Source organism: Aquarana catesbeiana, linkage group LG03 (assembly GCF_042186555.1).
Source record: "Aquarana catesbeiana isolate 2022-GZ linkage group LG03, ASM4218655v1, whole genome shotgun sequence".
In the NCBI taxonomy this organism is placed as follows: Eukaryota; Metazoa; Chordata; class Amphibia; order Anura; family Ranidae; genus Aquarana; species Aquarana catesbeiana.
In genome coordinates, this window is record NC_133326.1 from 380,915,818 (window position 1) to 380,929,738 (window position 13,921).

Sequence of the window (13,921 nt, forward strand, 5' to 3'; positions counted from 1 at the left end):
CTAGGCTGATGTTTCTCCCTTCCTCAACCTCGGTACCATCATCGGAGCCCTCAAATTGCTGCGCATCCTCCTGCAGCATGTACCCGACACAGTGGTCGAATAGTTCTGGGGACTCCTCCATGCATGATGGTGGGGCTAGGGAAGGAGTGACTGTTGACATGGAGCCGATGGAGTAGGCTGCTTTGGTAGCTGCATTGGCAGGCAAACTACTCTGAGCCTGGGTGACAAAGAATGAGGAGGATGAGGAGGATGAGAATGGCTTTGTTATCCATTCCACCAACCCTTCTGCATGTTGTGGCTCAATAACACGGCCAGCTGGAGGAAAAAAGGACGTGCCCCACGGTCACATGCTGAGGATGCACTGTGTCCACGACCAGCACTGTCGACTGTAGACACAGAGCCTGCTTGCCCTCTTTTAGTGGCCTGTTAGCGTCTGCCTCTCCTTGGTGGCCTTCCGGACACGCTGTAAATTTTGTTTAGAAAAAAAAAACACTACACTGTATTGTGTACTGTGCACACCACCAGGAAAGTAGTAGCAACTGCACTAGGGGTGCATGGTACTGTGTACACCAACAGGAGTGTAATAACAACTATGGGTGCACTGTATGTATTGTGGACACCACCAGGAAAGTAGTAGCAACTGCACTATGGGTGCACAGTACTGTGTACACCAACAGAAGTTTAATAACTATGGGTGCATTGTATGTATTGTGTACACCACCAGGAAAGTAGTAGCAACTGCACTAGGGGTGCATGGTACTGTGTACATCAACAGAAGTGTAATAACAACTATGGGTGCACTGTATGTATTGTGTACACCACCAGGAAAGTAGTAGCAACTGCACTAGGGGTGCACGGTACTGCGTACACCAACAGAAGTGTAATAACAACTATGGGTGCACTGTATGTATTGTGTACACCACCAGGAAAGTAGTAGCAACTGCACTATGGGTGCATGGTACTGTGTACACCAACAGAAGTAGAATAACAACTATGGGTACACTGTATGTATTGTGTACACCACCAGGAAAGTAGTAGCAACTGCACTAGGGGTGCACAGTACTGTGTACACCAAGATGTTTAATAACAACTATGGGAGTACTGTATTGACCACCAGAAAAGTATGAGCAACTGCACTATGGGTGCACAGCACTGTATTTTGTGTACACCATCTGAAGTATATTAGAAACAGTACACCAGGAATGGCCTGCAGTCAGATATAGCTAAACTGGATACAGTGGATATATATATATATATATATATATATATATATATATATATATATATATATATATATATATATATATATATATATATATATATACACATATATACACAAGAGTTGTATATATATATATATATATATATATATATATATATATATATACAGTATATATTAAATACACTGCAGCTAACTGAATCACCTGCCTGCCTGAAGAATATTAGAAACAGTACACCAGGAACGGCCTGCAGTGAGATATAGGAAACTGGATAGAGTGGATATATATATATATATATATATATATATACGAAACTGACTGTATATTTATATATTAGATACACTGCAGCTAACTGAATCACCTGCCTGCCTATTAGAAACAGTACACAAGGAATGGACTACAGTCAGATCTAGCTAAACTAGATACAGTAGATATATATATATTTATATATCCACTATATCCAGTTTCCTATATCTCACTGCAGGCCGTTCCTGGTGTACTGTTTCTAATATTCTTCAGGCAGACAGATGATTCAGTTAGCTGCAGTGTATTTAATATCTATCTATCTATCTATATATATATAGATATATATATATATATATATATATATATATATATATATATATATCTATATATATATAGATATATATATATATATATATATATATATATATCCACTGTATCCAGTTTAGCTATATCTGACTGCAGGCCATTCCTGGTGTACTGTTTCTAATATACTTCAGATGGTGTACACAATATACAGTGCTGTGCACCCATAGTGCAGTTGCTCATACTTTTCTGGTGGTCAATACAGTACTCCCATAGTTGTTATTAAACTTCTTGGTGTACACAGTACTGTGCACCCCTAGTGCAGTTGCTACTACTTTCCTGGTGGTGTACACAATACATACAGTGTACCAAGAGTTGTTATTCTACTTCTGTTGGTGTACACAGTACCTGCACCCCTAGTGCAGTTGCTACTACTTTCCTGGTGGTGTACAAAATACATACAGTGTTTCAGTGTTATATATATATTAAATACACTGCAGCTAATTGAATAATCTGCCTGCTCAATCTAAATGACACTTTCTCTCCGTCCATGCCAATGACACACTACACGAGGCCGACGTGCAGGTGGCCTTATATAGCGTGGGGCGTGGACTTAGTCCCCCTGAGCCATGATTGACAAAAGGCACCCTGCCTTTGGCCAATTATGGCTCTCTTAGCTGAGGGCGCTGTGATTGGCCAAAGCATGCAGGTCATGGTGCATGCTTTGGCCAATAATCATACAGCAATGCACTGCAATGCACTGCACTCCCGCAGTGCATTATGGGCCGTTACGCGCCACGTCGCGAACGGCCCATAATGTTCAGTTTTCGACGAACGGGCGAACAGCCAATGTTCGAGTCAAACTCATGAGTTCGACCCAAACAGAAAGCTCATCCCTAGTCGTGTGTTCCTATTATTACTTGCATGCTGCTCCATGTGCTTTTTCTTTACTGTTGTACAGTTTAAAATGGCAACTTTCAGGTTCCTAGGCACAGTAATCGTTCGTAGTAAACATCGTTCGTTCGCCCACTAATACGATGTTTTTGGCAGATACAGGTTACCTTCATTTGTTCAGGCCTATTTGTAGTAAAATAATTTTAGTACATTGTTGTCTTGATGGGTTTGTACTTGAATGAAATGCAAACTTGATTCAGTGTAAGGAGAGGACATTCAGCAGCTGTTTACACATCTGGACGCAGGAGCACTAGTGTGGGACACCAGAACAAACTTTTTAGGGTGTCCCACACAAGTGCTCCAGTGGATACTAGGGGTGTCTCCATGTGTGACACACAAAAAAGGTAAGTATTGTACAAAAAAGGTAAGTATTCCAGCTTTATAAAGGGAAAAAAATAATGTCTTCAGCTTGGAACTCTGCCTAAGAAGACAATTGTACGACACTTCCAAGCAATGTTTAATATTACTAGTTCTGGCCTCAAATATCTGTGTGCTAAGTATACCTTTTTTTTATTCACATAGGGGAGAAAAGACTCCGGACATCTGAGGACACCAGGGACCCCCCACCTCCGAAAGAAAAGCAAATCCCCACACTACAACCTGAGGATGTGGAGGAAGGAGAGTTTTATGAAGTGGGTGAAATAGTGACCACAACAGGTGAGTGTCTGAGACCACAGCTTCAGGTAATAGATGGATGCCTGCATATTTATAACACATGGTGTGTTTTTTTATTTTAGTTAATGTGGATGTTGTGGAAGAAGATTCACATTTAACAAGTGCAAGTACACACGTCCTCATCGGGGAGATCATGGTATGCAATCGTGATTTACAAAAGATCTAGGAAGACATCAATGATATTGAAAAAAGACTCAAAAACATCATTGATGTTTTAGGCCAAATCTAAAAAACACCTAAAGTGTTCATTTTTTGCTATTTTTCACCAATTTTTTAAGTATCTTGAAAGCCAAATTTTGAAGATGCATACAGTGTGTCAACATGTGCTATCTGCCATCATGGGATATCAATGCACCCGTTTGGTGGATGCAACCCCTTCCTCGCAACTAAAGTAGCTGAGAGGAAGGGGTTGCACCCCCGAAACACGTTCATTGAGCCCCCATAATGGGAGCTAGCACATGTTGACATTAGACATACGATCAGGAGGGAAATCCCCATTTTGACTCTCAATTTGTGTGCATCTTCAAAATTTGGCTTTCACAGGGGTGACATCACCCCATCTGATGAATACAAGATCAACACAGTTTGGACATACTAATGTCTGATCTTGCCTTCATTTTTTCAAAGTTGAACTTTGTAAGTTCCTGAGTTGGGTATAGTTTTATGGTTTTAAACATGCCTATTTAACACAAAAAAGGCTATTTGTAGTGTCTAAACCAAAAATGTTATTCCTAAAATATGTTGGTTTGTTCAAAAACCCTTTCCTAATGCACATGTGAATGTGCACAGAGTAAAAATGTTAAGACTCAACAATGTGTGGCTTCTTCTTTCAATGCTCAATAGCAGTTTTTGGAGTAAGTTGTTGTTTACAGTGACATTGGGGGTTATTTCCTAAAGGCAAATTCACTTTGCAGTTTCAAGTGCACTTTTGCAGTGCACTTGTAGTGCAAAGTGGATTTTCCTTTATTAAATAACTCCCACAGTGCTTTAGAATTTGCCACAATCATGCCATTTTTGTGACTCTGCAAAATTCAATCATGGTGCTGAAAATTATTTTTAACTGTAATGCATTACATACATTAACAACAAAAACAAGGTGTGTGTGTGTAGCAGACTCACAACATAATAATAGTTCACTGAAGAAGAGATTGTCACCTCATGTATCAAATAAATTACGTTTGCACTGTTGAAGAAAGTGTCAAAAAATAAAAGCCCATTGGAGAACCTAGGAGACAGTTAAAAGAAACACAAGCAGTAAATCAAAGGAAATATTATTTCAGTTTAAATAAAATAAATATTTTTAAAAATGTTTATTAAACATTTTCTGGCATATCAATGGCCCTCCTACCCGAAAAGTACTCCATATATTTTATACGGACCTCGCGTGCACTTTGGGGGGGCAAGCACTGAAAACCAAATACGAACCCACAAGCACAAACTGAAGAGCAGTAACGATCGGAAAAGCACATGCCATGTTTGAACAATATATCATCTAGTGACAACTTTGTGTAAAAAAAAAAAAAATGTAATATTCCCGAAACATGTGGCAAAATATCAAATATTCCATGGACACAACATACCTCTCAGCAAAAAGCTTGAAGTGTCTTCATTCCAAAATGCGGTCATTTTTGGGGGTTTTGTGCTATCTTCACATTTCAAAGCCTCCGAAACTGTGATAGGTAGTGAGGAAGTGAAATGACCATTTTACGCCCTGAGAAAGCCTGAAGGCAGTGATTGGTTTTCAGGGTCCTGTACACGGCTAGGCTCCCAAAAAGTCTCACACATGTGGTATCCCCACAAAAAGTTTAATTTTCCCGAAACTTGTGGCAAAATATAAAATATTCCATGAACTCAACATGCCTATCAGCAAATAGCTCGGGGTGTCTACTTTCCAAAAAGGGGTCATGGGGGGGGGGTTGAACTGTCCTGGTATTTTATGCACAACATTTAGAAGCTTATGTCACACATCACCCACTCTTCTAACCACTTGAAGACAAAGCCCTTTCTGACACTTTTTGTTTACATGAAAAAATATTTTTTTTTGCAAGAAATTTGCTTTGAATCCCCAAACATTATATTTTTTTTAAAGCAAAGACCCTACAGATTAAAATGGTGGGTGTTGCAATTTTTTTTCCCGCAGTATTTGCTCGGCGATTTTTTTCAAACGCATTTTCTTGGGAAAAAACACACTTTTTCAAAGTTTTAATGCACTAAAACACACTCTATTGTCCAAATGTTTGATGAGATAAAAAAGATGATCATATGCAGAGTACATGGATGTACAAACATTTTATTGGATCTGCTTGTTAATGTCAGCAATTTACAATCTGATCACTAGATGGCGTCCCCTTTACCTAATTATATCATTACTAAGTACTGGTTATTCCCCTTATCACCACTAGATGGTAGCCTATAAAAGGCCATTATGTTCCTGCATTCTTTAGCTTGACAAAGGAGTGCGCCTGTCCCTTCCATCAACTGTGCGCAGGCTCAGAAACGTTGCATCACCTCCGGTGACGTCAGACGCCGCTGTGGGCCACAGGTGTTCCAGCCCTCTTCCCTGGATTCATCTCCATGCACAAAGCCAGTGGACAGCTCCTACAGGGACCACGAGTGGCTTAGTCTGCTGAAACCAGATTGCACAGTGACACACCGCTGCAGGACTTATCTTCCTCATGCTGACACGTTTTTACCTCAATGTGACACCCCAAGGTATTTGTTGAGAGTCATGTTGAGTTCATGGAAGATTTTATTTTTTGCCATAAGTTTTTTTTTTACACAAAGTTGTTAATATAATGAGATACTGTATGTCTCACACATGCCATGGGTATACATGGAATTACATTCCAAAACACATTCTGCTACTCTTCCTGAGTATGGGGATACCACATGTGTGAGACTTTTTGGCAGGCTAGCCATGTACAGGGGCCCAGAATCCAATGATCACCTTTAGGCTTTTAAGGGGCATAAAGTACGCATTAGATTTCCTGACTACCTATCCCATTTTTGGAGGTGCTAAAATACCAGGACAGTATAAACACCCCCAAATGACCCCTTTTTGGAAAGTGGACACAACAAGGTATTTGCTGAGAGGCATGTTGAGTCTTTGGAAGATTTTATTTTTTGCCACAAGTTTTTTGGAAAATACCCAAAACTTTTATTGAGATATTTCTCACACACGTCATGGGTATACATAGCATTACACCCTAACCACATTCTGCTACTTCTCCTGAGTATGGGGAACCCTATGTGTGAAGCGTTTTGGGAGCCTAGCTGCATATGGGGACCTTCAGGCTTTCAAAGGGTGTACCTTTCGCATTTCCTGACTAATATCATAAAGTACTCGGACAATATAGTGCTCAAATCACTAGCAGCCCTGTGAAAAACATATAAGTAATTAAACAAAAAAATGTGAAAAAAAAAGTCCACTTTCCTCTGGGTCAGGGTACTAGACAGGGGTGTCCCCTCTCCCGCTTTCTATTCGCTTTGGCGATTGAACCGTTAGCCCGTTCCATTTCCTCCAACCCAAATATTAAAGCATACGTTAAAAATGGTCAAAAATTTAAATTAAGCTTGTATGCGAACGATGTCCTCTTCTTTATTACGGACCCCCTAATTATCCTCCCCAACCTTCTCACTACCTTAGGCACCTTAGACACCTTTTACCATCTACCTTAATCTAGATTAGGAATGAATCTGTCAAAATATATAGCTACCTATCAACCTCCTTCAGCCCTTGTTGAATACCGTCAAAATAAAATTTGAATTCACTTGGAGCTCGGGCACCCTACATTACTTGGGGATCCGACTAGCCCCCTCCCACAAACTGATAAACTATTATTTTACTTTAGATCTTTACCAATTTATGTCCCCCGCTCCACGATAATGGCAATGCAATCCGAACTGTTTAAATTTGTCTGGCAAAATAAGAAGCCTCACATGAGCTGCCTGTTGATGTATAGAGCGCAGTCTAGAGGCGGTCTAGGCTGCCCAGACCTATGGAAATATTTCTTAGCCTCACGCCTAATACAATTAGCATAATGGCATACCTTCCCATCCTCTGTTCCATGGTTGCAGTTTGAAAGGCTCCCCGTGGTCCCGTTTTACCTCCCGGGTCTCCTCTGGTCAGGCTCCGTTTCTCCTAAAGATGTTGCACCACTAAATAGTATTGTGGGTCGGTCACTTTATCTCTGGTCTCTCTATAAGGTGAAATTCAAATTGCTCTCCAATCCTCCACGCCTTGCCTCTTTCTTAGATGACCCTCAATTCCCCCCAGCTTTCAATACAGGCCAAGAGTTTGCCAGTTGGACCTCACAAGGCCTAGTAACTCTAGACTCTCTGCTGCAGGGTTCCTCCTAATGCACATTTGAGCATCTACAACACAATTATGCCCTTCACCGCTCTGAATTCTACAAATACTTACAAATACGACATTTTTTTCTCTAGTGTAGTTACCCAGAATGCTAATTCAGTCAAATCAGCATTCGAGAACCTCTGCGGTGAGGCATCCAGAGACAGGGAGACTATCTTGATCCTATATAAATACCTCAATGATCAAGAGACTACAGCCAAATCTATAGCTATGTTGGGATGGGAGGTGGACCAGGAGATCTTGGTGGAGGACTGGTATGACATGGTCTCAAATATGCACAAATGCACACGCTCTATCACTATTAAAGAGACCGTAGACAAATTACATACCCGTTGGTATTACACCCCCTCCAGGCTGCACAGAATTTACCCACTTGTTCCCGACACATGTTTCAGGGGATGTCGGGACAGGGGCACTTTCCTACATATGTTCTGGAGCTATACGGTTCAGAAATCTTTACGGCAACGAACCTCCTCACTTGTGCTCCAAATAACAGGGGTACCTGTGACCTTGACCTATCAGATGTGCATCTTATTTGCCAAGCTCCCGGCGGTCTCTCCCCCCCATCAAAAGTTGGCACATACACTTTTTAGTGCCATGCAATGGGCAATTGTCCTAAATTGGAAATGTCCTTCTGTTCAGGTGCTCCTTTGCATGGAATCCATTAGACTAATGGAAAGAGTACATTACACTCTCATGGGCTCCATGCACATATTCGAGCACAAATGGGTGAACTGGTCAGCCTGCCAGGCATAATCGATTAATGGGGGTTTCCCCTCCCCAATCTATAATGATTGAATTGGATTGATGGTTTTAGCAATAACCTAACCAGCACAGCTGTTTCTACTACATAATTTTTCTTAAATTAAACATACCTCATATGCAATCATTTATTTGTCATCTCACAGAAGCAAGAATGTTTCTTCTATTATATTTTCTTTATTTTGTATTCCGTTATTTTATAATTTTCCTATGCTATAACCTCAACGAGAGCTGTATACCGGTACAATCACACTTTGATTCATGAATGTACTTTTTGTTCTCACTGTGCATTTCGATTGTATACAAAATGACATTAATAAAAACGTTTGTAAACAAAAAAAATTAGGTCCAATGTACTCAAAGTGAAAAACATGTTTTTAAACAAAGCATAAGTATCAGGTCGCCTGCGGAAGCAAGTCACTAGGAGCGCACTGCAGAGGTTGTGGACCCAACAGCTGACTGCTGAGGGTTGATGATTCTGAGAAGTAGCTACACGGGGTCACAGCCATGGTCCTGGACAGGGAGTTAGAGCATAAGATTCTCCACGGAATGGAGTCTAATGCCCCATACACACGGTCGGATTTTCCCACGGAAAATGTTTGATGGGAGCTTGTTGTCGGAAATTCTGACCGTGTGTAGGCTCCATCGGACATTTTCCATTGGAATTTCCGTCACATAAAATTTGAGATCTGGATCTCAAATTTTCCGACAACAAAATCCGTTGTCGTAAATTCCGATCGTGTGTACACAATTCCAACGCACAAAGTTCCACGCATGCTCGGAATCAAGTAGAAGAGCCGCACTGGCTATTGAACTTCCTTTTTCTAGTCCCGTCGTACGTGTTGTACGTCACCGTGCTCTTGACATTCGAACAAGATTTGTGTGACCGTGTGTATGCAAGATTTTGTTGTCAGAATGTCCAATCGTGTATACGGGGTATAAGGGCCAGCAGGTTTTCACCAGGGCCTTTGATGGTGAGGATGGATTTGGCTTCAACTGACTCAGGGTCATGGCCCCCAGGGTCTACCAGCTCAAGCTCACGGCTGGCTCTGGTGGATGGAGAAGAAGCAGCAGTGCAGGGCAACAAGGAATAGTCAGGAGGACAAGCCAAAGGTCGGGACAACAAGCAGACAGGGATGGTCAGAAGACGAGCCGAAGGTCAGGGCCACAAGCAGACAGGGATGGTCAGGAAACCAAGCCAAAGTTGGTACACTGGAACCAAACGTAGAGCACACATCAAGAAACACACAGGGAAGCCTTTACACAATTGTTGCTCAGGCAAGGCCGGCTTGCAGTGCGCGGGGTTAAATAGTGTTTCCTGTTAGAGACTGGGGTGGAGCCATGCCGAGAGAAGATTACTTAAACACACAGGTGTGAGAGCATGGCCCCTAAAGTTGATACACAGACCAGAGAGGTAAGCAGACAGTCAGGGCACGAAACATTACTGCAGATTCATGACAATAAGAGTCCAGTGCATTCAGTCACAAGAAACTTTGAAGTAATTTTATAAATACAAAGTCCACTTCTGTGTCTTCTTTCTACTTTAAACATATATCAACAATGGTGCCTTCAGTGACCATCACCAATAACCCCAGTCCAGTGTAACTCACCAGATCATAAACCTTCTCATATTTCAGACAGGCAAAAGTGCTTTAGAACAGCATCAAGACCAGTTTTGCTTCTCCTCAACAAAAACCTCTCATTCTGTACTCCACTTTCAGTGTGATAATAGACTCATAACATGTAAGGAAAAAAAATGCTTACAATAGTTTAATATGATCCAAAACTCTATATTTTATCCCATATAAAATGATGCTCACCAGATAAATTCTTGAAACTTAGCACATCTCATATGACATAATTCACATGACTGCTCTATGTACAGTAAATCAGTAAACTCCCTGTTCACGCCCATCCACATTCCGACATCACACATTGGGGGGGGGGGGGGGGGGAGACCCTTTTATGGTAATGGGTGGGGTAGAGCAGGTTTTAATTTCCCTATTCAGAATAGATTTGAACATTTGAAATTTAGGGGAGCTGATGGAATGGTGTATGATGATCAGTGCCCCTCTATTTCTACTGCCCCTTCATCTTCCTCTTTTTATGGACCTCGAGGGAAAGTTGTTCCATGGGGGTAAATCCCAGGGAGGGAGAAATGAATTATCAGGGAATTTGGGGAAATGGATGAAATCAAGACGGTGCAGGGCAAAGAAGAGAATTCAACAACAAAAAAGGAGGGAATGGTAAATCAGGGTATGTTTATTTATCTTCTGTACAACAAACTAAGAAAGAAGAAAATATTTTACATTTGGGTTTGAAATGTGTGCCTAAGACCCCTTTCACACTGGAGCATTTTGCAGGCACTATAGCGTTAAAAATAGCACCTGCAAACAGCCCTAAAACAGCTGCTCCATTCACTCCAGTGTGAAAGCCCGAGGGCTTTCACACTGGAGCGGTGCCCTTTGCGGGGCGTCAGAAAAAGTCCTGCCAGCAGCTTCTTTGGAGCCGTGAAAGAGCAGTGAACTCACCACTCCTCCACCGCTGCTCCCCATTGAAATCAATGGGGCAGCGCTGTGATACCGCCGGCAAAACGCCGCTCCGACAATGTTTTGCGGGCGGATTTAACACCTTTTTCGTCCGCTAGCGGGGGGGTTAAAACCAACCGGCTCAAACATATTAGAACCTTGAACTTGAAATAATATTTTTTAGGTAATCCGCTTGACTGGAGTGTAGAAGTCACTGTGAAGGAAGGTGTGAATAATGGTTTGAAAAATAGATAATTGTTTAATCCCCTTTTGAGTAACAGCCACTATACTGAGGTGTTAAAGAAATTGGTTCTTAAAGATGTGGACCAAATACAACGTAAATGTAATGTGAAACCTAAGAATATTAATAATGGCATAGACGCAGGAATCCTCAAACTACGGCCCTCCAGCTGTTGCGGAACTACACATCCCATGAGGCCTTGTAAAACTCTGACATTCACTGACATGGCTAGGCATGATGGGAATTGTAGTTCTTGAACAACTGGAGGGCCATAGTTTGAAGACCCTTGGCATACAGGATTTGGAGAGGAGGAATTATGTTGTAGTATGCCCTGCTGACAAAGGGGGGAGGGGGTTGGACATGGTCTTGCTGGATAAGGCGGATAAGGAGAAGTATAGGGCAGAGGTGTACAGATTATTTTCAGATACACAAATTTACCCTAAACTTAAAGTGGATGTAAACCCACTCTCATCAATTATAAACTAATGACATAGTGCTGAACTATATGGATATACATGCCTCCTGTATCCTTACCTTTCAAATATCTCCCTCTTCTCTATTTGGAGTCCCGAAAAAAAGATTCAGTGGGCGGGTCTGTTGTGTGGTGCTCAGTGGGCGGAGTCGTGACATCAGCAGACTCCCCACCCACATCTACATTCCCCTTGGCCAGAGCGCGCACAGGAGAGGCAGAGAGTGTTCTGGGCAAAAGCAGAGCGCGCTCACAGCTCGCTGCCAGTCCTGCTCACATACATGGCTGTCCAGTGACTGTCGGGATGATCGGTGTAGCGGGAGACAGCTGTGAACACCGATCCCCCTGCATGGCTTTTCAGCTGACAGCCGTGGGAGGGAGAGAAGGAGAAGCAGCTGATGAAAAGCAGGGGGATCGTTGCTCACAGCTGTCCCCCGCTGCACGGAGCATCCCCAACTGTCCTCTGTGTCTTCCTCCTCCTCCAGCGCTTGTGTTCTCCTCCAACAGCCCCCCTTCATCTCTGGCCCCCCCAATGTCCTCCTCATCCGCCTGCCTTGTCTCTGTGTCCTCTTCCTCCACCCCCCCTCGTCCAACGCAGCTGGCTTCCCTTCTCTCCTCTCCCACTGGCTGGGGGGGGGGGGATCTGTCAGGATGGAGAGCGGAGGAAGGTCCCCTCCTTTTATGAATGGGACATAGAGAGCGTTCTGGGATAACTGAGCAGAGTAAAGTGTGTATTACTTTGCTTCAGTTTATGAATGGAGAGGAGCCACTGTCTCCTCTCCATTCATCTTCAGTGGTGAGAAAAGAACTGGGGAATCTGTGTCCTCTGTCCCTTTCTCTGTCTCAATGGGGAGATGTCAGGGGACTGTTTAGACCCCTGACATCTCACCAAAGCCCCCCAACAGGGCTGATAAAAAAAAAATATTACAAAATAAAATTGTAAAAAAAAAAAAAAAAAGATAAAAAAAATTGTAAAAATAAAATATAAAACTACTGACACCACAACCGCCATACCCCCCACCGACATGGTCCAGAGTCACAATCCCCCAGTCCGCTGTACCCGTCCCCAAAAAAGATTGTGAAAAACAATTAAGAACAAATTAAAATGTTAAAAAAATACATAGAAATAAAAAAAAATACTGACACTGCCCACTGCCCCACCGACACCGTCCTCTGCCCCACTGACACCGTCCACTACACCACTGACACTGTCTACTGCCCCACTGACACCGGCCACTGCCATACTGACACTGACGACTGACACCGACACCAACCACTGCCCCTAACACCATCCCCCCACCCCCTTCCCAAAAGCACTGTGAAAAAATATATTTAAAAAATAAAACCCCAACCCCTATCATTGTGAAAAAAATAGTTGTAAAAAATAATTACAAAATAAAATTGTAAAAAATAATAAAAATAAAAAAATTCTGACACTGTGCATTGCTCTACTGACACCATCCACTGGTCCCCAAAAAACAAAATAAAAAAAATAATTCTAAAAAAATAAAGAACTACTGACACTGTCCACTGTCCTACTGACCCCATCCTGCACATACTACCCACCTCCATACACTCTCCCCCTTCATATACTACCCACCACTGTACACTCTGCACTCCTCTCCTGCACATAATACCCACCTCCATACATTCCATACGCTTGTGAAGGGCATTTGCTTTAGGCCTGGCTGAGTCAGTGTCAGGACCACAGTGCTAGCTAGTCTAGAGAACGAAAGAGAGGAAGCGATGTACAAGAAGAGTATGGAGCGATACTCAGAAGATAGGAAGCGATATGCAGGAGGAGTATGGAGCGATACTCAGAAGAGAGGAAGCAATGTGCAGGAGGAGTATGGAGCGATACTCAGAAAAGAGGAAGCGATGTACAGGAGGAGTATGGAGGGATACTCAGAACATAGGAAGCAATGTGCAGGAGGAGTATGGAGCGATACTCAGAAAAGAGGAAGCGATGTACAGGAGGAGTATGGAGGGATACTCAGAACATAGGAAGCAATGTGCAGGAGGAGTATGGAGCGATACTCAGAAGTTAGGAAGCGATGTGCAGGAGGAGTATGGAGCGATATTCAGAAGATAGGAAGCGATGTGCAGGAGGAGTATGGAGGGATACTCAGAAGAGAGGAAGCGATGTACAGG

At 42.5% G+C, this 13,921-nt stretch overlaps 1 long non-coding RNA gene across 1 annotated transcript in view; it reads right to left on the bottom strand.

The window, feature by feature from the left end:
* The window catches only part of LOC141134569 (uncharacterized), an 88,958-nt gene extending 76,714 nt beyond the window's left edge, over window positions 1-12,244 (bottom strand). The window contains exon 1 of the long non-coding RNA XR_012243209.1: window positions 11,836-12,244. This is a non-coding gene — a long non-coding RNA (uncharacterized lncRNA). The remainder of the gene's footprint in view (window positions 1-11,835) is intronic.
* Between the last annotated feature and the right edge of the window lie 1,677 nt (window positions 12,245-13,921).